Source organism: Lissotriton vulgaris, chromosome 8, assembly GCF_964263255.1.
Source record: "Lissotriton vulgaris chromosome 8, aLisVul1.2, whole genome shotgun sequence".
Taxonomy (NCBI): domain Eukaryota; kingdom Metazoa; phylum Chordata; class Amphibia; order Caudata; family Salamandridae; genus Lissotriton; species Lissotriton vulgaris.
Window position 1 is genome coordinate 1,097,577,212 of NC_141696.1, and position 23,171 is coordinate 1,097,600,382.

Sequence of the window (23,171 nt, forward strand, 5' to 3'; positions counted from 1 at the left end):
CTTCTTGTTTCATCCTCTTTCTAGCGTGCTGCATTCTGCAGCGCACATCGAAAGAGGAATATGCCTCCAAGGATGCTTTTTATGCAGGAAGATGCCCTTTCCTGCACAAAAACAACCCTGTATGCAGCACAGGCATCCTTGTTCCATGTTTACGGGTGCCTGTATTGGTGCTCGGCTGCCAAAAGGGCGCCAGCACAAGGGAAAGGACTGGAATGCTCCATTTTGCCATAAATATGGTGCATTCCGGCCTTTTCCCTGTCACACAGTGCAGCACAACAAGGTGACTTGCTGAGCTACACTGCGTGGCTTTTTTGTAAATGAGCCCCTGAGTGTGATCCACGAATATAGCCTGCTGCCGAGGGCTATATCAGTTGTTAAAGGCCCTGAGCTTAAGTTATAGGCTGAATTGCAGACGAGGGTCTGAGGTAGAAGAGATGTAAGGCTATTAGAACATTCCATCCACTAAGGGGAGAATGTTCCAAATAAAAAGGAAGAAACAAAGACAGACATGTCAAGACTAGCACAGGTCAAGTCTTACCAGTTTACTCCTGTCCTCTGTTTGCCAATACTGTGGTTACTTTAAAGTGTGGGAATCTGAAAACACACAGGCCCACATGCATCAATATCGGCTTTTGCGATTTCTAAATTGCGAAAAATAGCGATTCGCAATTTAGAAATCGCAAAAGCCTATGCATGATTATTTTTTCATTTTTTATGCTATTCGGTAAAAATCGCTATTTTTACCGAATCGCATAAAAAATGCGATTTTCAAATTGCGAATTCGCAATTCCCATTCATTCCTATGGGCCAAAATGCCCATAGGAATGAATGGGAATTGCGAATTCGCAATTTGAAATCGCAATTCATCAATCCATTTCAAGGGTGGAGAGGGGGGTCTAAATGACCCCCCCCTGCACCCATGAAATGTACTTTTCAGTAGAAGTTACATACACACATGTCCTAAGGACATGTGTGTCTGTAACTTAACAGTTTAAAAAATGCATTTTTGTGCATTTTTAAACAATTTCGCAAATTACCACGAGGTTGAACTTCGTGGTAATTTGCACTTCCAATTTAAAAAATCGCACATTTTTTGGAAATGATGCATAGCATTTAATAAATCGCAAAATTGCGATTTCTTATATGCTATCGCAATTTTAGAAATCGCAAAAAAGTTGTGATTTCTAAAATAGCATGATGCATCCCAAACAGCACTTTTGGAATCGCAAACGGCCGATTTTAAGGAATCGCACCGTTTGCGACTCCAAAAATGCTTGATGCATGTGGGCCACAGCACTAGGTATTTGTGTAGCGAATGGATGGTCCTTTAGAAGCTACTAAAACAATTTCTTCTATGTATGAATCTTGTGGGAGAATGGGCATGCTACCCACTGTACTAATATGCAGCTCTATTAACATTCTGCTGTGACTTGACAAGTCTCTGAAAACAGCGTGCACGAAGGCCCCTGCTGTGTATATCTTATCTATTGGTAAGGGTACCCTTATAGTACCAGCCGTACACATATTGCAGTATATTGGATTGTTTCAGAACACAGTCAAGAATGTGCATGCCTAAGACACTAGAGGCTAGACCTTCATTTGCTGCTCACTGCTAAATTTGAGGCAATGGGTCAATGGAGCAATTATATTGCCGTAGTATTGAGACACAGTCTTACACCTGATTTAGGCTTGTCCGCACTTGCAATGGATATAAAATGCAGCAATGGTATTTATTGCAGCCTACTCACAGTTGTGATCAGAGTAGTTACCTTACCAACAAGTATTTGCTGGTAGCAGTGCTCAAGGGTTTTCCTGATATTTAATTATTGATTAAAAATTGCATTACTATTAATAAACAGAATGCGACATTTATTGCATCCCCTAGCAACTCTAAAGAAGGGCAGTGGCATTGTGATGTACCTACAGGGAGTTGTGCCCATATTGTTAGGGTGTATGTATTAAAAGGTGTAAATCTATTGATCACCTCCTTTTCAGAAACCATAATGGGTGAGCCCCCCCCCCCCCCCCCCCCACGCCTACCAGATTGCTGTCTGAAGGTCTCCTCGGGCAGCCTCTTCAGCCCCTCTGCATTCAGGTCTGAGTCGCTGTCATTGAAGTCGCTGTCGCCTCTCCCGCTGTCCTTCGCACTGAACTGATCGAGGTGACCGCTGGGAGAAAATGAAAACAATCACTTGAGCACCGCCATTCCTCAGAGCAGGAGTAATGCAATTTCCTGTGCCCCTCCAAGAGAAGCTGCAGTAGGCCACAGCCAACTGAGGCTCTCTGATGCCTTGGGCGGACCAATGACTATCAATGACAATTGCAAACGTTTTTGTGGTTTTCTGGGACGCTGTAATAATCCCAGGCTACTCTGCTTAAGGCTTATTGTCTATCAATTTGTATTTTGGAAAGTGTTCACTCGCTTAAAATGTGTAGAATGTTTTTAATGTAATAATTTGACGCATAATTTTACCAGGTTGCACGTACGATCAAGCAAAAGACACACAGATGATGGACGTAATGCAGAGAAATTCAGACATTCAACCCCAATCTATAGATATGGGTTAAATCCATTGTTATTTTGCTCACATGCCACCCCAGTTTAGAACCAGCCATATGCAAATCAGTCTTGACTCTGTGCCTCATGGGAACAGTCCAGTCCGAACTGCCAAGCCATGTCCTCCTAACGGATCCAAGTATCCTGGGATCGGTTTCGGGGCATCAACCAGGCTAGCTTGAATCCAGTGACACAGTGAGCCCGGGACCCACATCTGGGCATACCCAGCGCACTTATGCGGGAAAGCAAAAGACACACAGATGATGGAAAGAATGCAGAGCAAAACAAACATGCCACTGGAGTCAAGCAAGCCTGGCTGATGAGGGGTGATGCCCTGAAACCAGTTCCAAGGCGTTTGTTTGCAGGCTAGGAAGGACCTGGCCTGGTGGTTCGGGCTGAAATGTTCCCATGGGGAACAGGGTCGCGACTGATTTGTATATGGCTGGTTTCTGAACGGAAATGGCATGAATAGCTAAAAAACAATGGATTTGGAAAAGAGAGTTCTATAAGGAAGCAGGCCATTAGGACAGAGCCCCCCGGAAACCCGGCCACACCCTCACGACTCCTCATCGAGGGATTGGGCGTGACTAAGCAAGAATTACTTCCGGGGCAATGTCGTGACTTCACTTCCGGTCGGACAGGCAACGAGGGGGGAGAAGAGGGCAGGGGCCTATTTAAGGCATTTTGCCCAGGCCCTCGTCCTCTTCTCCTTACGGTGCCAGCCCCGTGAGCAGGGGAATTGCACCTTTCGTGGTTCTCAGTTGGTTGGGGGACACGAGCCAGAAGGCCCCTTAGTGCTGGAGCAATAGACAATTTATTTGTGTATTTAAATTGAGTTCTGTCGGACATGCTGATGAATTTATGACCAATTTAACTGTAAATATCATATAGATAGAATTTGATAAATCCATATCGTATGGAATTGTATTAATTATACATTCTCATGTTTGTGTGATGGTTTGTAATAAACAAGGACTCTTTTACCCACAGCTCTGGTCATAAAGTATTATTTGTGGGTTCAGACGGGGCGGGCCGGGAGTCACCTGGGGGTACGGGTCTTATAGGCCCAGATCTCTGTGTGCAACATTCTGTCCATCAATTGTTCTTTTTGTGCTCCTATGAACAAGACCTCTTCCCTTATTGTTTGTGGGGAGATGGACAGTCTTTGATCCTGAACACAGAGACATGCAATAAAAAGAGTTGGTATAAATTCTTATCATAGGAAGTGCCATTACATTTGGGCAAATAAGCCAGAAGGCTATTCTAGTGTTGGATCAACACTGGAGGAGTATGGGAACATCATTAATACCATAAACTAGAGTGGATTTTTTATTTATTTTACTGCAACATGGATCGGAATATTGAAAGCAATGATGTTTCATGGAAGGTTATATAGTGATAGAATGTCATGACGTGAGAGAGGTGCCTGCTCGGTGAAACGGCACTTGAGCCCGCTGTAAGCTGTCATAATAAAATTACCTTTACATCTCTTCAGCGTGATGAAGTTATTAGAAGGAAATGTTTATATTATTGTGCAAAAAGAAGGAAAGTAATTGATCACTTAGGTCTCTTGCATCCAACAATGCGGCCCTTCTTCCATCAGGTACCATTTTTCATCTGGATTAATAAAATGGGCTTAACTTGCGCTGTTGTTTTCAAGTGGTAGGCACCAGCACTCATTTTTTGGAGACAAGATCTTCTTTTTCTCAGAGCAAGAGAGATATGGGTAGAAACAAAGTGTAAGGAGGAGAATGAGAAAAATAGGACAAAAGGGGGCAGCAGAGATGAAAAACCTGCAAGAGTGATACATTGCGGGTAGGGAATTTAAAGTGGTGTAAAAAAAGAAGCGTGAAGTTAAATAAAGACCAAACAGCCTTGGGATTTCGACATCACAGCATTTTGAAGTGCTTGTAGAAGGCTGCTTCCAAGGAAAGCTCTGTGTCTCTACTGCTTTTTTTTTAACCAATTATGCACCGGTAATAAGGTATCTCAAATGTTAAGAAGCCATCTACCCATTTTCAAAAGAGCGCCATGTGAAATCTATTGGCAAGATTCCCCTTCCAATAGCATTGCTAGTCTTATCGGTGGTTGGGATGGGACTGGGTGGGAAGGGATTGGATGGAATGGGAGGTCTTTTTATCAAGTATGGTTGAGGAGGGTCATATATTTGAGTGAGAAGGCAACCTACTGCTTAGAGTGGAAAGGGGAGAAGTAAAATGCCAGGTGTCTTTTTTTAATATATGAGTAGGAGAAGGGAGAGAAAGTGTGGTGGGTGGCAGGACACAGGATATATTTAATTGTTAATGTACAGCATGTTTGAGGAGCTGTGGGACATAAGGCCATGTTCTGCATGGCTTTCCATTGCCTTCACTCCCCCACCATAAGTGATCTCATTAGAAGATATTTTGTGTGGGCATACTTAACATAAAACTGCATATGGATAGTTTACACAACATAACACTATATACGGATACTTGTCATGCCATGGAGTTTTCCACCTTGTGGTTCAAAGTGATATCATGGACATATCGTACTTTGCTCTTGTTTTTATCTAATGTCACTTACAACCCATTAATGAAAACGATATATTGACAGCGCTCATATATACATCTAGGTGTTGTGCACAGAATCCGTTGGAATCCGCCAGCATGAGTAGGCGAATTACATTTTTATTATTCGCTACTGTGTCATCTTGCAGTAAAGGCAGCACTAGGAAGAGGTTCCCTATTCAATTTCCACAACATCAAAAGTGCCTCCAAAGACCCAGGCGAGGGAGGGGCATCTGGATGCCTGAATGGATCAGTGCAATGGCAGATATGAACTATCTTCAACACTTTCCAAAACTCCCTCAGGTATCCAAAAACCACAAAGAATTGGTCAAATTGTAAGTAAAGCTGCGGCACCACCCCCTGTTCTCTCCCCTACAGGTCGCTGAATTCGTTCATCTTTACGGAGCCAAGAGAACCACAGAAGGTGACATTTTTGGCAGCTCTCTACCACATGGTGACTCCTGAGTAGAATGCCTGAACTACCCACTTTCTTTTATAATAGAGTGAGAGCAGCAGGGTCAGAGAGGGGGGAGAAAGGACATGCAGGGGCAGAGCATGAAGTCAGAGATGGAGGTGCTGCTTGAGGGAGGGTTCAAGAGTTGCAGGGCAGCAGGTCTGTATGTGAGTGTCTTGGTGATGACGATCAAGGAGTGTGACAGGAAGGGAGTGCAGCCTCTTTGTAAGGGTCTCACAAGGCGACTTTATTCCACTGTAGCAAATGTATCATAGGCCTAGTAAAGGGAGGAAATTGGCCTCCTGGACGCAATTTAACATGCAAAATACAAATACATTAATAATCAGGGTTCAGTGGGCCTCTGGGTTCCAGTGCCACTGCACCTGCTGCACTAATGGAACCAACCTGCCCTCCACACCCATGCAGTTCTTAATGTCTATAATGTTTCACGTAATGCCCTGCCAGTGCTTAATTTGAGCCAGTGGTTTCCGGTGCTCAGCACCAACACTTAATTTTCAGCACCAGGGCATGTGACAGTCTGCCACACGGAGCACAGTCTGGCTAACTTAGAGATGACCACAACAACAGTTAATTATTAACTCAATACACATATTTTTTTTAATTACCTGCCTCCCAATCCATTCTTATAGCTTTGGGGGCCTTAAATCGTCTGAATTGTCACACTTGTAGGAGTGTGAATGTTAGTACGAGTGTTGTTACTGTCATTGGCAATATTTGGAACAAGGTGCAGTGGCCTCCTGACAAGCCCTGGCACCTAGTTTTTTGTGTGCAAATTAAGCACTGAATGAAACATATCCGCTGATATTTACACTTCTATAGCGCTATATGTTTCAAACAGGTAATGTTTTTTGTCTCTAAGGTGGTAACGTCATGTTTTAGTTTCTTCCAACACCCTAGGTGGTGCACTGGTACTTGCTCTATGCCAAAAACACATATTTAAAGCACGTGACAAAAGAGTGCAGCACAGACCGCAGGTGTATGAAACACATAATCAGAGCCCCACAGTGAAGCAGAACGTCTGCCGTGAGCCTGGCTGCTATCACGCGGTATCACGCGCCTATACCCTGGGGCCGGGGAGCGAAAGGCCCAGAGCAGAGCTGAGGGACCGCCGCACTCCACGGCACGCTCACATGATGAGCACGTGGCGCGGGTGCCCTCAATGCAATTAGAAAGCGGCACAGCTGTGGTGCGACCGAAATAGATGCGCGCGGCTACAATAACGGCCAAAACAAACGAAAGTACTGGCATCCGCACCTTTTTCATGCAGTCCACAGAACTCGTGGGGAGACGCTTTCTTCGATAAATCACTTTAATTTTGACCCTCCCCCTGGGAAAGACGGGGCAGGCACTTGACAGGTCTGCACTGCTATGTGCCTTTGGAAACAGGCAGGTGCAACATTTCAATCAAAAACATATTACGTAGCACTATCATTCTACGTGAGTAGTGTAAGGTAGGATGACCAGGCGTCCCGGATTTGCCGGTACAGTCACTATATTGTATTCCACCAGCTGTCCAGACAGATTTCGACAGCTGTGGTTCATCATGTCCTGTTTTTTTTAGAGGGGACCAAATGAGAACAGGGAGAGGTAACGTTTAGGTGTTCTAAAGCTGTGCTAGTTAGCAGCTAGTTGTAAGTGAATAATTTAATTAACAGGTACAATGTTGGTTTTAGGAATTACATTTTATTTCGTTTCTTAGTGCCTCTTCTGTGTTCCTATGTTGATGAGAGCTGTCATTCTGCGTCCCACTGTTGATGTAAAATTGTAGTCCTTCTTCTATTTTTGCAAAATGTCCCGTTTTTTTTGGTTCTTAAGATCTAATCACCTTATGTAAGGTGGCTGACCCACCTTAGTCACAGGTTCACACTGTTCACATGTTATGTTTCTTTAAATTCCTATTTGTAAAGCATGAACATGTCACCCCCCTAAGGGTTTCAAGGTGCTGAGGGCCGCCGGGGTGATTAAGTGAGCTACTGCCAAGAGTCACATGATGCAGAACTGAGCTGCAGGCAGTGATCGAACCGTGAGCGCTGAGCTCCGGAGGCAGCAGCTCCTGCTGCTGCACCACACCCCTCCCTTTAAATGCACTGTTGTATGATTTAGACTGATGAAGTCAAGCACATTTCTACTGCAGTGCCTTATTAATACCTAAACTAACAAAGATTGTATTGCACGTGTTTACATCAGATTGGGCAGTGTTTGACTTTGCAATGCTAGCAGACGTCTTTTTAATGGTGTGAACTCTGGCATGATGGTCAGGCGAGAGAGCTGAAGAGCAGGCATTTTAGGACAAAGAAAGCTGAGAGCCTGGAAATGGTACAAGGTAGCCCTGGTGTGGCTAAAAAGGTTGACATTGGTAGATGTTATGTTCCAGATTTCCGTGTAACAGACTAGAGCGTTGGATGGATAGATAAGGACTCGATCGTGTACTATTTTAGATACCAGGGTCAATAATTTGTACACAGCTTTGCTCTTAAGATTGTATGATAGAACATCGAGGGCAAAAACATCCTGGGTGCAACATTACAGGGCCTAAATGTCAAGGACCAAAATACTGAGAGGTAAGTGCATATAGAAAAGTAGAGATTTACGTTTGTGAACATCTACACACCTTGAACATAAATTTAAAATGTATACTATATATATATATATATATATATATATATATACACACACATAGAAAAGGACATCATCCACCCTATAATTTGGCCAGATATGTTTTTAATTGCTTCCGGAAAAATGGTTTTGTCTGGAATGCATCTGAGTTGGAGGGGAAGCTCCTTCCAGTGCTGGAGTGCCAAAACAAGCAGAGCGAACCAACCAGCTTCTTACGCTTGGTGTGTGGAATTAATAAACGCCAGGCAGACTGTGAACGTAAAGTTCTACGTGGGCAGTATTTATGTAGCTTGTTGGACAGCTATTTAGGAGCAGTCTTGTAAAAAGCTTGGTGCATTATCTCGGTTCCCAAAATGCACCTTGTTCAGTTTACCCTAGCTAGAAATGTTGTCTGGTTTGCAAAACATTCATACACACAAAATGCAAATTATATCAAACATGCCCCTGTTAATTCATGTAACAAAGCATGAAGGTCGCTGTTACCTTGAGGTGGATTTTCCTTCACTCCAGAGAGAGACCGAATGGAACAAAGTGGCAGTGGAACCCTGTGGACAAGAAAACAAGCATTAAAAGAAAAAATTTACCTGACAGGTTCCTTCTGCACTCTACAAGGCACATGTATTAACATTCTGTGGATTGCATTATGGTAGAATTGCAGACAAGACAAAGTGAAGAAACAAGAAAGACCACAGGTGGAGACCATAGTGAGACATGTGAGAGTGATCACCAGCCAAGAATTATTTGCTCCTATCTGGGAGAGGATCACACACAGAAATGACCAGAGGCTAGCCAGTTGCCATCCTTGCGTTATAGAAGATACCATTCTCAGGCTGTATTTACCACACATCACAAAATACAACATTGAATCAACAATTTGATATTATTTACAGTGTGTACATTGTTGTGTATTATCACATGCACGTAATATCCAATTGAATTCCCAAAGGAGTCACGGTTGACCACCCCTCAGGCCCTTGTGGTGTCTACCACCTCAATTGACTTATTTTGTGGTCCCAGGTACAGCCTGCGGCTTCCCCTCATAAATTATACTTTATACGACAAACTCAACTGCTCCTTCAAGATAGAGGGTGTGGGCCGACCGAAAATCTGGACCCTCGAAACAATCATGCCTGAGCCACTTCAATGAAAGGATGCCTACTGGCACGCATTGTGGGAAGGGCCTGGGCATCAGGGCCGTACATTGACCCCTTGTTGCAGTCACCACCCTATCACTTCCCCAGGGCCATGTGATGGGACTTTGGAAGGCTAGGTACAATCTGTGTTGGGCGACCCAGCCACTCCCTAGAAACCGTATTAGCACTGCCTGGGTTAGAACTAAAGGCTTCACAACCCATTCCATTGTGAATACCCCCGCACTTTTATAGCCAAACATGACTCCTTCCCTGCCAAACAACTCCACTCCAAGATGCTAGCTACAGGGATGGGTGGGCAGGAAACCTAGAACTCCTCCAGGACTGAAAGCAGGAAAAGCATGGCGCATCGGTGGTCGTCAGGGGCAGCCAGGAATCAAGGTACGATAGGTAAGTTATCTAAGTCATCTATTTATACCTTGACCTACTACCCCTGCCGGTCGTCCACGCAACACCTCCGACCCCCAGCAGCCAATGGATGCTTTCGCAGTACCCCGCGGTGACAAAACACGGGAGCTGCAATTAGCCACCAGGTTTCAGCTGGTAGGGTCCAGCCCGCACTTGTCTCAGAGGCAGCCATTTTATGGTGTCGCCCCTGATCCACTGCGGAGTCTGGAGGGACTGTGGGCCTACCCGTACTAGACATGGGGTGGGGATGTTTGCAGGACTTACTGACGCGAAACAAACCCAAGATGTGCTTGAATGTTTTTGGGTCAGGCGGTGACTTGAAGTCTTGCTAGGAGGAAAAGTAGGGGCTTCTGCGTGAGGGACTCGGAGACGTTAATGAAAATGTGGGAGCATCAGATGTTGAGGAAAAGGTTGTACCCTGCGGATGACAGTGATGAGGAATAAAGGGCGCTGTATGATTGGAAGTTATTCCTCCCTAATCCTATTTGACTTTCAAGTCTACGGGGCCTGCATTACAGAGCCCATGGCAGCCCTTAGGTTACAGGAAGCGCGCTATGCGCTTTGTGTCGGTGTCTCCTTCGTAAAGCGTCAACAGCACGCTCCCTCAAAGGACCCTTTCATGTGCTGATTCTTATTAAGGGGTGTGAGGGTAAAGACGTAGTGAATAACAAAGACGTTTTCTGTTCCTTTCCACCACCTTACAACCAATAAACATCAGATTGTCACCAACCGCCTGAAACTGCGGACTATTAATGACCTTCTTGCTTTCATGGATGGTAAGAGGTGTCATAAACTCGTGCTGCGTGGAGTCCGAAGGGTCGAGGGGTGGAGACGGGATATGGAGTGAAACACTCAAAGCTTTTATCAATGAATGCGACTGACTGCCTCCTTGTGAGGCCTGATCCCCCCCCCCCTTTCACCCTACTCCACCCATGACAATATGTGCTCTGATCGGTAAGACAGGGCTGCGGCACAGCCATTAAGGCCGAGGGGCTCTTAACTTCGGAACGGGAGTGTTCGTTCTATGCAGGCGTGCTCTGATGTAATATGTGGGTGTCCGTGCCTTGTAAAATAAAATTAATTTGAAAGATCGTGTGACAGCAGCGCTCAAGGAGGTGTTTCGTGAGAGTTATACTGTCGGTAAACACAGTTTGTGGCAAAATAAGGAAGCTGAGTGACCCACGTGTTATATGCTCCCATGCATTGTTGTCTAGTGTTATGGTTAATATTGTTTCATATTCTATTGTAATGTAATTGCATTTATATAGCGCATACTACCCCTGACCAGGCATCAAAGCACGTTTTCGGGGAGTAGCACACTACTCGGAACCCAAAAAGGACTAGTGGTGAATTAGTATAGTAAAATATGAAATTAATTTGAATGTTGAACATGTTAGTCTGTTATTTGGATTGAAAAGTATAGTGGGGGATGAAAGAGGGAAGGGTGTGCATGTATATAGCTCTTGCTACCCCTGATGAGTTCGTGTAGCACTTTTCAGTGGGCCACTCTGGAACCCAAAAAGGATTAGTGGTGAATTAGTGTAGATAAATATGTGTTGTGTTTGACCTCTCCAGGAACATTTGCTTTCAGCCGACAGGTACCCAAGCAGCAGTGTTTATCAGTGTATCATAGGCCCTAGTGCAAGGAAGAAAGCCCCTCCCCCGCCTGCTGTTTGAATTGTAAAGTACTGCAATAATCATAGTTTGGTTAGACCCTCAAGCCTCTAGGTCCGGTGCCACTGCACCTGCCGCACCATTGGAAGCGACACCCATGTGTTCAGTCTGTTATAGGGGTTGTGAGAAGGTGGCCTGATATGCAGTGCTCACTATTCTAGTGAACACTATGTATCAGTCCAGCAACCCTTATTGATGATTGGTTGTAAGTCAACCTTATAGACCAGCTATCCTAGTAGCGTGGATACGAGCAGTCTAAGGCTAAAGACTCGAGAGGGCGCGCTAAGCCAGCTGCTTACCACACATATACCCCTTGAATACCAAGTGAAAGGACACCACACAAGTGTTATGAAAATAAACAGTTATTTATTTAAAGATCACAACAGCCCTGTACTCTTTATGAGGACAGGGTACTAAGCACAAACCAAAACTCTTACAAAAATACTTAAGTTAGCACAGTATATACAAATGCCCGAGGGGCACGGAAAACCATATACTCTGAAAGTGGAATGCGAAATTCCTAGCAGGTAAGTACAGTACTAATAGCTTTTGGAATCGCTAGGACTTGACTAGGGAATCGTTAGATTATGTCTAGGAGGCCTAGGGGACTCGGGTGCAGTGTGTGCACTCTCACGCGAGATGCGGGACAAAAGTCTATGGTAGCTAGGAATTAGAAAGTTAGTGTTCTCGGGCGAACCCGACCTGGTAGGGAGAAAACGAAAGTAGATTCTGACCCTTGGATAGTGAGGCTATGCTGGGGCACCGAAATGCCGAAGTTACCTAGCCCAGGGGCTGCAGCTGCATAGGTCTGAAAAGACGTCGGGAATCCTCGTAGACGGACCAGGAGCCGGAAGAAAAGATGCTGGCCGGTGACCAGTGAAGAAAGTTCAGTCGGATCCAAGCCTGGATCTTGAAGATAGATGACACCTGAAAGCAGAGGGGACCAAGTTCGAGACTACTAGCCAGTAGTCAGTGGGCACCAGGAGGGCACCGGATGGTAGCCACCTCGACTAGGTGAGTGGGTGACGCTTGACTCGAAGATCTCACGGACCAGGAGGCGTTGTCGGCGACCAGGATGGAGGATCGAGCTGTCCCACGAAGATAGAAGCTGTCGGCGTCGCTGGACCCAGGATTGGGCAACAAAGCCTTGGCAAATTCAAGCCCACGCGGTGGACCTAAAATGGCGTCTGGAGTGGACCAGGAGGGTCCGGGGTGCCTCTCTTGAAGAAGGAAGCAAAGGCCAGCCTGGAGCAACCAGACCAGCAGTCGTGAAGTCGTTGGGCGTCGTTCAGAGGGCCACAAGCCAGCCGGCTAGTAGCCAAACAACGCGGTGCACAGCAAACAGCAGAAGGGCCCCACGCAGATCGTGGAGATGCAGGGGGGCTGATCTTGGGTGCTGGAGCTGCGCAGGGTCGGGGCTTCTCGGACCCCAAAGCACTCACCAGTGGAGGACACGGTGGGCTTGCAGTAAAGATGTCGTGCAGTCTTGGCGATCGTCGGTCCCTTGAGGTCTCGTCGCACTCACGGTTCTCAGCTGGGCTGTAGAGGTGAGTAGAGGTCAGAGGGGCCAGGGAAGCCGGGTCTCGTCGAGCTGGGTCGTCGGATTCGTGATGAAGGACTTGCAGCAGACCGCAGTGTTCTTTAGGATGGTGCCTGCGGATGCAGGGTGACTACTCCTTAGCCACAAGGGAGAATCTTGAAGAAGAAATCGTGAAGTCCTTTCGAAGAAAGTGGTATCTTGATTCCAAAGATGATCTAATTTTAACAGGGGGCCCGCTCCCATCTTTATACTAAAAAAGGGGGCTGACCCGGTGACTAGGTCCGGCCTATGGGTGGGACTAGGTGGGGGGTGGTTACACCCCTCAGCCATGCCGGACTTCCCCAGGCCAGGGGCTGGTGTGCCCCTGGAACTGGTTCAGACCGGCCTATGCGTAGTGAGCACCGGGGTGCCACTCAGCAGTCACCTTCCTGTAAAGCCCTGCCTACCCAGGATACACAAAACCATGTCTGGGACGGTGCTAGCACCGCCCCTGACAGGAAACCCTTTGTCCAGGCTCCCCTCGCTGGAAGGACTCCCAGCTGCAGGGGGTCAGACTCGTGTCTGTGGTGGCAGCATCCATTTTGTGGAGCTGAGGCTTCAGTTAACTTTAACCGGGGTTCACAGTTACATACATGTCGTGTCCCTCTAGAAGGGTGGAATGCTAACCCCGTCGCCAGAATTGGCGAGGGGTTAGTATTCCAATTCGTATGACACCTTACTCGACATGTTTTGATAAAGCAATACCAAAGATAGCATTTAACCGCGAGGATTATAATGCACTTAAGAGTATATGGTATGCGATATCATGGAACAGCTATTAGGACTTGATTCCGCAAGCTGCAGACAGGCTCAGCTCATGCCAGAGCACCATCTCACACGATTCCAAGCACTCTGCCTTCAGGATTGTCAAGGCCTGCCATAGGAGTGACTGATAGGAATCTGTGTGTCCATTTTAGGGTTAGGTATAGGTATACTACACCTACAGCAAAGGGTGATTACACGACTTTGCCCCAGCTGTCATGCAGCCAGTTGTGTCAAATTTAGGAGGCCAGCCAGGGGTGGCATAATACATGCTGCAGCCCCTGGTAGCCCTGGGTACACCCATGCCCTGAGTGACAGGGTCTGATAGGGTGGCCCAGTACCAATTGGAAATGCACCTAGGGTACATGGAATCCATTTTAAAGAGAGAGCAGTAGGCCTGGGGTCCTGATTGGCAGGGTCCCAGGTCGACTATGTCCAAAACCAGCTAAAACACAGGGCAAAAAGTTGGGGGCAACCATAGTCAGGAGGTACCTTCCTACACAACCCCCCCCCAAACGAAAGGAGATAAGGCTATCCTTGTCCAGGTAAGCCTCTATTACCTAAGTGGCCATATAAGGAAGTACCAGCTCTGGCTTGGTTTCCCCCTGTGTCATGGTCCACTAGGCAACCCCTCACCCTAAGGGTATCTGAGGGTCTCCACCATAGGGAATCTCTGTCTCTGGTGTGTCTTGGGAAAGTAAAAGGCTGATGCTGGGATGGAGTACTGAAGTGAGGCTCCTCTACCTTTGGGCTCAACTTCCTCCAATCACCATCCATCATATGTGCCTTTCTTTCTTTAGCTGAGATGCACTGAGCTCTCAGGGTCAGCCTCTGGCTACCTAAAGCTGGAGGCTGAGTCCCTCTGTTTGGCTTACTGGAGGGACAGGTCAGGTCTGGGGTTTTTAGGCCCCATGTTTGGCTGTGCCCAACAGTGTCCAGCTGTGGGAGTTCCCTAACTACTTTTAAGGGGGATCCCTCAGGAGTCTGCTCTATTTTCACTTGGCTAGGTTTACCAGCTTCAGTGATCCTAATCTGCTGATTAAGGGGTTCTTTTGGACAGGGGGCCCTTTGGGGTCCACCACTGGCCTCCCTGGTCTCTTCAGCCCTGGGCTGACTGAGGCAGGGTAGAGAGGTGCAGGTTACCTGCTCCAGACTGGGTCCCACCTGTGAAGGGTCCACTGCCATCAGGGGCTCTGCCAGGCTAGGCCTGACTACCTCTGGGGCAGTTCCTTCAACAGAGGTAGAGTCAGTTCCCTGAGGAGGCTGGCTCTCACCTAGTGTCTGGGAGGGGGAAGACTCTCCTTCCTCCTCAATGCTCTCTGTTTGAGTGGAGTGATCCATTGTTTCAGGCTTCACAACCTCACTATCTGTCTGAGTAGAGGCTGAGACCATTTCAACCTTGCCAACCTTTTCAGGAGGGCACTCAGTTTGTGTTTGGGCTGTGACTGTCACAGCCCTCCTATCCTGTTCTGGAAAGTCTGTCTGAGCCTGGGCAGTGGCTACCACTGCCCTTCCAACCTTTTCAGGGAGGAATGGTGCTTGGACTGGGGCTGTAGCTATTACTGCCCCACTAACCTGTCTGGATAGGCCTATCATTCTGGAATGAGTTTCTTGTTCCACCTCAGCCCATGCTGAGAGTTCCAGGTCATTCCCCAGTAAGCAATCTACAGGTAGGTTATCTGTCACTGCCACTCTCATGGGCCCTGTGACATTACCCCAACTGAGCTTGACTACTGCCATGGGATGCCTTCTCTTCACTCCATGAATGTCTGTCACCTGATAAGTAAAACCAGGGGTCAGTTGAGCAGAGGGGACCAGATGGTCACTCACCATGGTGAGGCTGGCCCCTGTGTCTCTGAATGCCTCAACTTTCCGACCATTCACTAAAACTTCTTGTCTATACTTTCCCAAAATGTGGGGTCCAGTAGTGAAGTTGGCAAACCCCATGCCAGTCTCACAGACAAGAGTGTGGTCAGGGAACCTGGCTAGGCCATAGTCCTCCTGATTGCCCAAAGTAATGCCCACCACATTCTTGGGGGCACTCCCACCACCTGGGGGATTACCACTAGTGGTAACAGGAGGTTTAGGAGTATTACCTGGGGGTATGTTTCCCTTATTACCATTTTTAGGGCAACTGACATCACTTTTGTAATGACCCACCTGTTTACAGGTATGGCAATAAGGTTTCTTTTGTTCTGAAGGAGTGTTCTGGGACCCACCACCCTTGTTGGAGTTTTGGGGCCCTTGGGAAGTCTTCTCTGAGGATTTATCCCCACCCTTCTCTTGAGGCTTGGTTGATTCCTTTTTCTGGTCACCACCCTGGTTTTTAGGCCTAACCCTGGTTCTGACCCATTTGTCTGCCCTCTTACCCAATTCCTGTGGAGAGGTCAGATCAGAGTCTACCAGGTGCTGATGTAATAACTGGTTCTGACAATTATTTAAGATTTGCTCCCTCATAATTAGATTATACAATCCTTTAAAATCAGTAACCTTACTACCCAGTAGCCAGCCTTCAAAAGCCTTAGTGGCACAATCAACAAAGTCAGTCCAATCTTGAGACTGAGTTTTCTGGGTGTCTCTGAACAGCATCCTGTATTGTTCAGTGGTTAAACCAAACCCATCAACCAGTACATTTTTCAAGACTTGGTAATTGTTAGCATCCTCCACCCTTGTGGTGAGGAGCTTATCTCTACCTTTACCATCAAAGGAGAGCCACAAGATAGCTGCCCACTTACTTTGGGGAACACCCTGCACAGTGCAGGCTCTCTCCAAAGCAGTAATCCATTTGTGGATGTCATCCCCTTCTTTAAAGGGGGGCACTATCTTATTCAGGTGCTTTGTATCAAAACTCCTTTCCCTATTGCTAGGTTTATTGCTGCCACCAGTGGGAACTAGCCCACATAATTCTTGCTCTCTAGCAAGGGCAAGTCTCTCTTTGGCCAGGGCAAGTTCTTCCCTTTCAATCCTCAGTTTGACTGCCCTTTCTTCAGCTTCATACACTCTCCTCTTAGGGGAAGACATTCCTCTGTGAGAAGAGTTGAGAGAGCCATTGGTTCGAAAGGATCTGCTAGAGCCTCTTGATAGAGACCTAACTCGTCCATTCCCAATGTTAAGCTGACCTGAGAGTGGGCCCAGGAGTCCCCCAGTACCAAGCTCATGTCTGCTTAAGTTGGACCTGCTTAGTCTACTGACTTCTAGCTGTCCCTTATCTGCCTCATCCCCAGACAACTCATCCTCCTCCTCAGCATCATCTGCCTCATGGAGGGGATGGATATCAAAGGGACCCTGTAAGGAGGGCATACTTCCTTCTGGATTAGAAGGGTCTGGGTTACCAGCCCTACTGGCATCATAGGCCTCTAAGAGACCAATCAGAAAGGAAGTGGTGGGGTTAGACCCCTGTTTTAGTTTCCTGAGAGTACACACTTGTCTCATCTCATGGAAGCTAAGAGCAGTATATTTTGAAGGGATGACCTGTGGAGGGTCAACTGACACAAGGGGAGACTCAGTGTTTCCTCCTGTGACCGACATACTGCTTCTAGTGTGGTGTAAGTGATGCACCTACCTACACTATGTGTTACCTACTGGTCCCTTGCTAGAGTTGCAGCCAAGGTGTGCTAAGCCTTGAGGAGCTACAACAGCTGGTTCAGTAGAACTCAGAGTATTCTAAGCTTTAGTTATATGTACTAACAGTACTTATGTGATCTTTCAACAAGATATTCTTAGGATACGTGTGGTAAAACAACAGCAAGCTCAAATCCCAACCGCTGCTCACCAATGTGAGAAGGTGGCCTGATATGCAGTGCTCACTATTCTAGTGAACACTATGTATCAGTCCAGCAACCCTTATTGATGATTGGTTGTAAGTCAACCTTATAGACCAGCTATCCTAGTAGCGTGGATACGAGCAGTCTAAGGCTAAAGACTCGAGAGGGCGCGCTAAGCCAGCTGCTTACCACACATATACCCCTTGAATACCAAGTGAAAGGACACCACACAAGTGTTATGAAAATAAACAGTTATTTATTTAAAGATCACAACAGCCCTGTACTCTTTATGAGGACAGGGTACTAAGCACAAACCAAAACTCTTACAAAAATACTTAAGTTAGCACAGTATATACAAATGCCCGAGGGGCACGGAAAACCATATACTCTGAAAGTGGAATGCGAAATTCCTAGCAGGTAAGTACAGTACTAATAGCTTTTGGAATCGCTAGGACTTGACTAGGGAATCGTTAGATTATGTCTAGGAGGCCTAGGGGACTCGGGTGCAGTGTGTGCACTCTCACGCGAGATGCGGGACAAAAGTCTATGGTAGCTAGGAATTAGAAAGTTAGTGTTCTCGGGCGAACCCGACCTGGTAGGGAGAAAACGAAAGTAGATTCTGACCCTTGGATAGTGAGGCTATGCTGGGGCACCGAAATGCCGAAGTTACCTAGCCCAGGGGCTGCAGCTGCATAGGTCTGAAAAGACGTCGGGAATCCTCGTAGACGGACCAGGAGCCGGAAGAAAAGATGCTGGCCGGTGACCAGTGAAGAAAGTTCAGTCGGATCCAAGCCTGGATCTTGAAGATAGATGACACCTGAAAGCAGAGGGGACCAAGTTCGAGACTACTAGCCAGTAGTCAGTGGGCACCAGGAGGGCACCGGATGGTAGCCACCTCGACTAGGTGAGTGGGTGACGCTTGACTCGAAGATCTCACGGACCAGGAGGCGTTGTCGGCGACCAGGATGGAGGATCGAGCTGTCCCACGAAGATAGAAGCTGTCGGCGTCGCTGGACCCAGGATTGGGCAACAAAGCCTTGGCAAATTCAAGCCCACGCGGTGGACCTAAAATGGCGTCTGGAGTGGACCAGGAGGGTCCGGGGTGCCTCTCTTGAAGAAGGAAGCAAAGGCCAGCCTGGAGCAACCAGACCAGCAGTCGTGAAGTCGTTGGGCGTCGTTCAGAGGGCCACAAGCCAGCCGGCTAGTAGCCAAACAACGCGGTGCACAGCAAACAGCAGAAGGGCCCCACGCAGATCGTGGAGATGCAGGGGGGCTGATCTTGGGTGCTGGAGCTGCGCAGGGTCGGGGCTTCTCGGACCCCAAAGCACTCACCAGTGGAGGACACGGTGGGCTTGCAGTAAAGATGTCGTGCAGTCTTGGCGATCGTCGGTCCCTTGAGGTCTCGTCGCACTCACGGTTCTCAGCTGGGCTGTAGAGGTGAGTAGAGGTCAGAGGGGCCAGGGAAGCCGGGTCTCGTCGAGCTGGGTCGTCGGATTCGTGATGAAGGACTTGCAGCAGACCGCAGTGTTCTTTAGGATGGTGCCTGCGGATGCAGGGTGACTACTCCTTAGCCACAAGGGAGAATCTTGAAGAAGAAATCGTGAAGTCCTTTCGAAGAAAGTGGTATCTTGATTCCAAAGATGATCTAATTTTAACAGGGGGCCCGCTCCCATCTTTATACTAAAAAAGGGGGCTGACCCGGTGACTAGGTCCGGCCTATGGGTGGGACTAGGTGGGGGGTGGTTACACCCCTCAGCCATGCCGGACTTCCCCAGGCCAGGGGCTGGTGTGCCCCTGGAACTGGTTCAGACCGGCCTATGCGTAGTGAGCACCGGGGTGCCACTCAGCAGTCACCTTCCTGTAAAGCCCTGCCTACCCAGGATACACAAAACCATGTCTGGGACGGTGCTAGCACCGCCCCTGACAGGAAACCCTTTGTCCAGGCTCCCCTCGCTGGAAGGACTCCCAGCTGCAGGGGGTCAGACTCGTGTCTGTGGTGGCAGCATCCATTTTGTGGAGCTGAGGCTTCAGTTAACTTTAACCGGGGTTCACAGTTACATACATGTCGTGTCCCTCTAGAAGGGTGGAATGCTAACCCCGTCGCCAGAATTGGCGAGGGGTTAGTATTCCAATTCGTATGACACCTTACTCGACATGTTTTGATAAAGCAATACCAAAGATAGCATTTAACCGCGAGGATTATAATGCACTTAAGAGTATATGGTATGCGATATCATGGAACAGCTATTAGGACTTGATTCCGCAAGCTGCAGACAGGCTCAGCTCATGCCAGAGCACCATCTCACACGATTCCAAGCACTCTGCCTTCAGGATTGTCAAGGCCTGCCATAGGAGTGACTGATAGGAATCTGTGTGTCCATTTTAGGGTTAGGTATAGGTATACTACACCTACAGCAAAGGGTGATTACACGACTTTGCCCCAGCTGTCATGCAGCCAGTTGTGTCAAATTTAGGAGGCCAGCCAGGGGTGGCATAATACATGCTGCAGCCCCTGGTAGCCCTGGGTACACCCATGCCCTGAGTGACAGGGTCTGATAGGGTGGCCCAGTACCAATTGGAAATGCACCTAGGGTACATGGAATCCATTTTAAAGAGAGAGCAGTAGGCCTGGGGTCCTGATTGGCAGGGTCCCAGGTCGACTATGTCCAAAACCAGCTAAAACACAGGGCAAAAAGTTGGGGGCAACCATAGTCAGGAGGTACCTTCCTACAGGGGTGCGTAGAGCACGATGGCTTTTATGTGTCGGTGTTTTCCAATTACCGTACCACAGTCGGTTAAGTGTGATACTGCGCCTCCGAAGGTAAGGAACTGGCAGGACATGACAGTAAGTATGGGTCTCTGTAGGTGGCAGATATCCTGACTCTAGAAGGAAGAAGGAGAAACAGGCAGTATTAATACGTTCACGGGTCTTACCTTCACGTCTGCGCCACTGTCATTGTCACGCGCTGTGTAAAGACTCCCGGACTCCCCGCTGTCACCTGAACAGGGCAAGTCGTCGCTGCACTCAGACTCGGTGTTGATTGAAAGGTGAATCCTCTCTGAAAGGGCATCATTGTCTTTGGAGCAGTCGACTTCTGGATGAGTAGTGGTGATAAGCAAATTGTCTTCCTTGCGCCGTGAAATATGTTTTTTGTTTTTCTTGCACTTTGTGGCAACGGAGATTATAGCGACAAAAAGCAATAGGCAGCCCCCGGCCAACAAAGTAATGGAAAGAATCGATGTGTCTAGTATCACGGCTGTAGAGTGGAGGGTCACGAGCTGGTCGCTAGATGGCGCTGTGTCCGAAATAATTAAGTTGAGATACACGACAGAGGACATAGGTGGCGTTCCCCTGTCAGAAACAGCAACGGCAACAGATAAAGTGTCTGCAATTCTAAAGGCGCCCAGGCGACTTTTCATATACAGTTCTCCTGACATTTTGTTGATAGCAAATATGGCCTGGTGGTCATCCAGGATTGCGAAGAATAGCTCGGAGTTCACTCCTTCGTCCTCATCCGCCGCTTTGAGCTGCACCACTCGATAGTGCGGCGGGGCGCTGAGGGGCAGCAGGATGTCGGCAGAGTCGTTCCTCAGCGGGGGGAAGGTGATGAAGGGCGGGTTGTCATTCTGATCCACAACCTTGATCCTGATTAGGGCCCGGCTGCAGAGCTGTGGCAGCCCCTCGTCTCTGGCCTCTATCTCCACCTCTATCTCCTTCAGGCTTTCGTAGTCAAAAGGCCTCACTGCATACAGGGACCCCGAGGACGGGTCCACGGTGATTAAAGTAAACAGGGGGGCCCCCATCACCTCGGTGTCCACCAGGGTGTAGGTCACCTTCCCGTTGTGCCCCAGGTCAGGGTCTCTGGCCACCACGGTGGTGATGTAGGAGCCCGGGGCGTTGTTTTCGAGGACGGAAACTTCATAGACGGCTTTAGCAAAGAAGGGCGGGTTGTCGTTCTCGTCGCTGACCCGGATGGTGAACTGGCGGACGGCTTTGAAGGGCGGGGAGCCCAGGTCTTCGGCCACGATGGTGAGGTTGTATTCGGAGATCTTCTCCCGGTCCAGGGCTGCGGTGGTCACGATCATGTAGCTGTCCTCGTAGGCCTGCTGCAGCTTGAAGTGCTCGTGCCCGTAGAGGGCGCAGTGCACCTGCCCGTTGGGGCCCGAGTCTCTGTCCAGGGTGCTGATCAGGGCCACGAAGCTCTCCCTGCTGGCGGCCTCGGTGATGTGCGCCACCCCGGCGGTGATGGAGGTCAGGGGGGTCACGGTGATGCTGGGCGCGTTATCGTTGACATCAGTGACGTGCACGATGATTTTGCAGGTGGCAGAGAGCGGATTAGCGCCCAAGTCCTGCGCCTGCACATCGAACTCATAGGTCTGCTTGGTTTCAAAGTCCACCTGTCCGTCCAGAGTCAGCCGCCCTGTCCTGGAGTCCAGTTTAAAGAGCTCCCGGACCTCGGGAGAGACCTGAGGGTTGAAGCCGTAGACCACCTGTCCGTTCACCCCTTCATCAGGGTCAGCCGCGCTCAGGGCCAGCAGTAGAGACCCCAATGGGGCGTCTTCCTGCAGCTGCACGGTGATCAGGGGGTGCTCGAAGACCGGGCTGTGGTCATTGAAGTCCAGCACACGGACGGTGACGGTGGCAGTGCCAGACAGGGCCGGGCTCCCTCCATCCTCGGCCACCAGCTCCAGGGTGAAGGTGTCCTGGCTCTCCCTGTCCAGCTCTTTCACCAGCACCAGGTCCGCGTACTTCACCCCGTCCGCCCGGGTCTGCACCTCCAGGCTGAAGTGGCTGTTCACGGAGATCTGGTAACTCTGCACAGAGTTGGTTCCCACGTCCTCGTCGATGGCGATGTCCAGGGGAAGGCGGCTGCCTAGGGCGGCACTTTCTGAAACCTCCACAGGGATCTCAGCTCTGGGGAAGCGGGGGGCGTTGTCATTGATGTCCCGGACCTCCACCTCCACGTGCACGAGCCGGAACTGCTCCTGGGAGAAGCTGACCACGTCCAGGGCCAGGGTGCAGTGCGGGGTCTGCCCGCAGACCTGCTCCCGGTCGATGCGCTCCCCGATGGAGAGCTGTCCGTCGCTCTCCCGCATGCGGATCAGGGACGCGTTGAACTGCTTCATCAGGCGGAAGCTGCTGTCCGGTCTGTCCGCAGAGTTAAAGAGCAGATCCTCGGACAGCACCGCGATCACGGAGCCCGGCGGGTCCTCCTCGAAGGTGAAGTACCTGGAGGTGTCTGCCTGGGTCAGGGGGGCGGTCAGAGCAAGGAGCAAGGGCACAATGGCCCTCCAGAGAGAGGCCTGGCTGGAAGCCATCCTTGCTCTAACTGGAGCTTCGCCGCCGGCTCTCGGGACAAGTAAAGTGTTCAGAGCGCGGGACGTTTAAAAGTTTGTCTGAAGTTTCAGCACGAGTAGCCTCCTCTGTGCCGCAGCGAAACCCCGGCCACTTTAGTAACTTATTGCAGCATCAATCCTTCTTAAAGCGACTTCTCTCCCTGCAGGCAGAGTTGTGGCGGCTGCATCGGAATGTGGTCTTTTATCCCCTTGGGACACACCACCCGTACAGACATATGTTAATGAGGTCCATGCCCGGCCAATCAACCAGTTGCTGGAGGCAAATGGTCGACAGTCCG

The 23,171-nt window shown here is 48.8% G+C and overlaps 1 pseudogene; it reads right to left on the reverse strand.

Annotated features, from left to right (window-relative positions):
- Window positions 1-20,418: 20,418 nt before the first annotated feature.
- On the reverse strand, window positions 20,419-22,854 carry LOC147698310 (protocadherin-8 pseudogene; annotated as a pseudogene).
- Window positions 22,855-23,171: the final 317 nt, after the last annotated feature.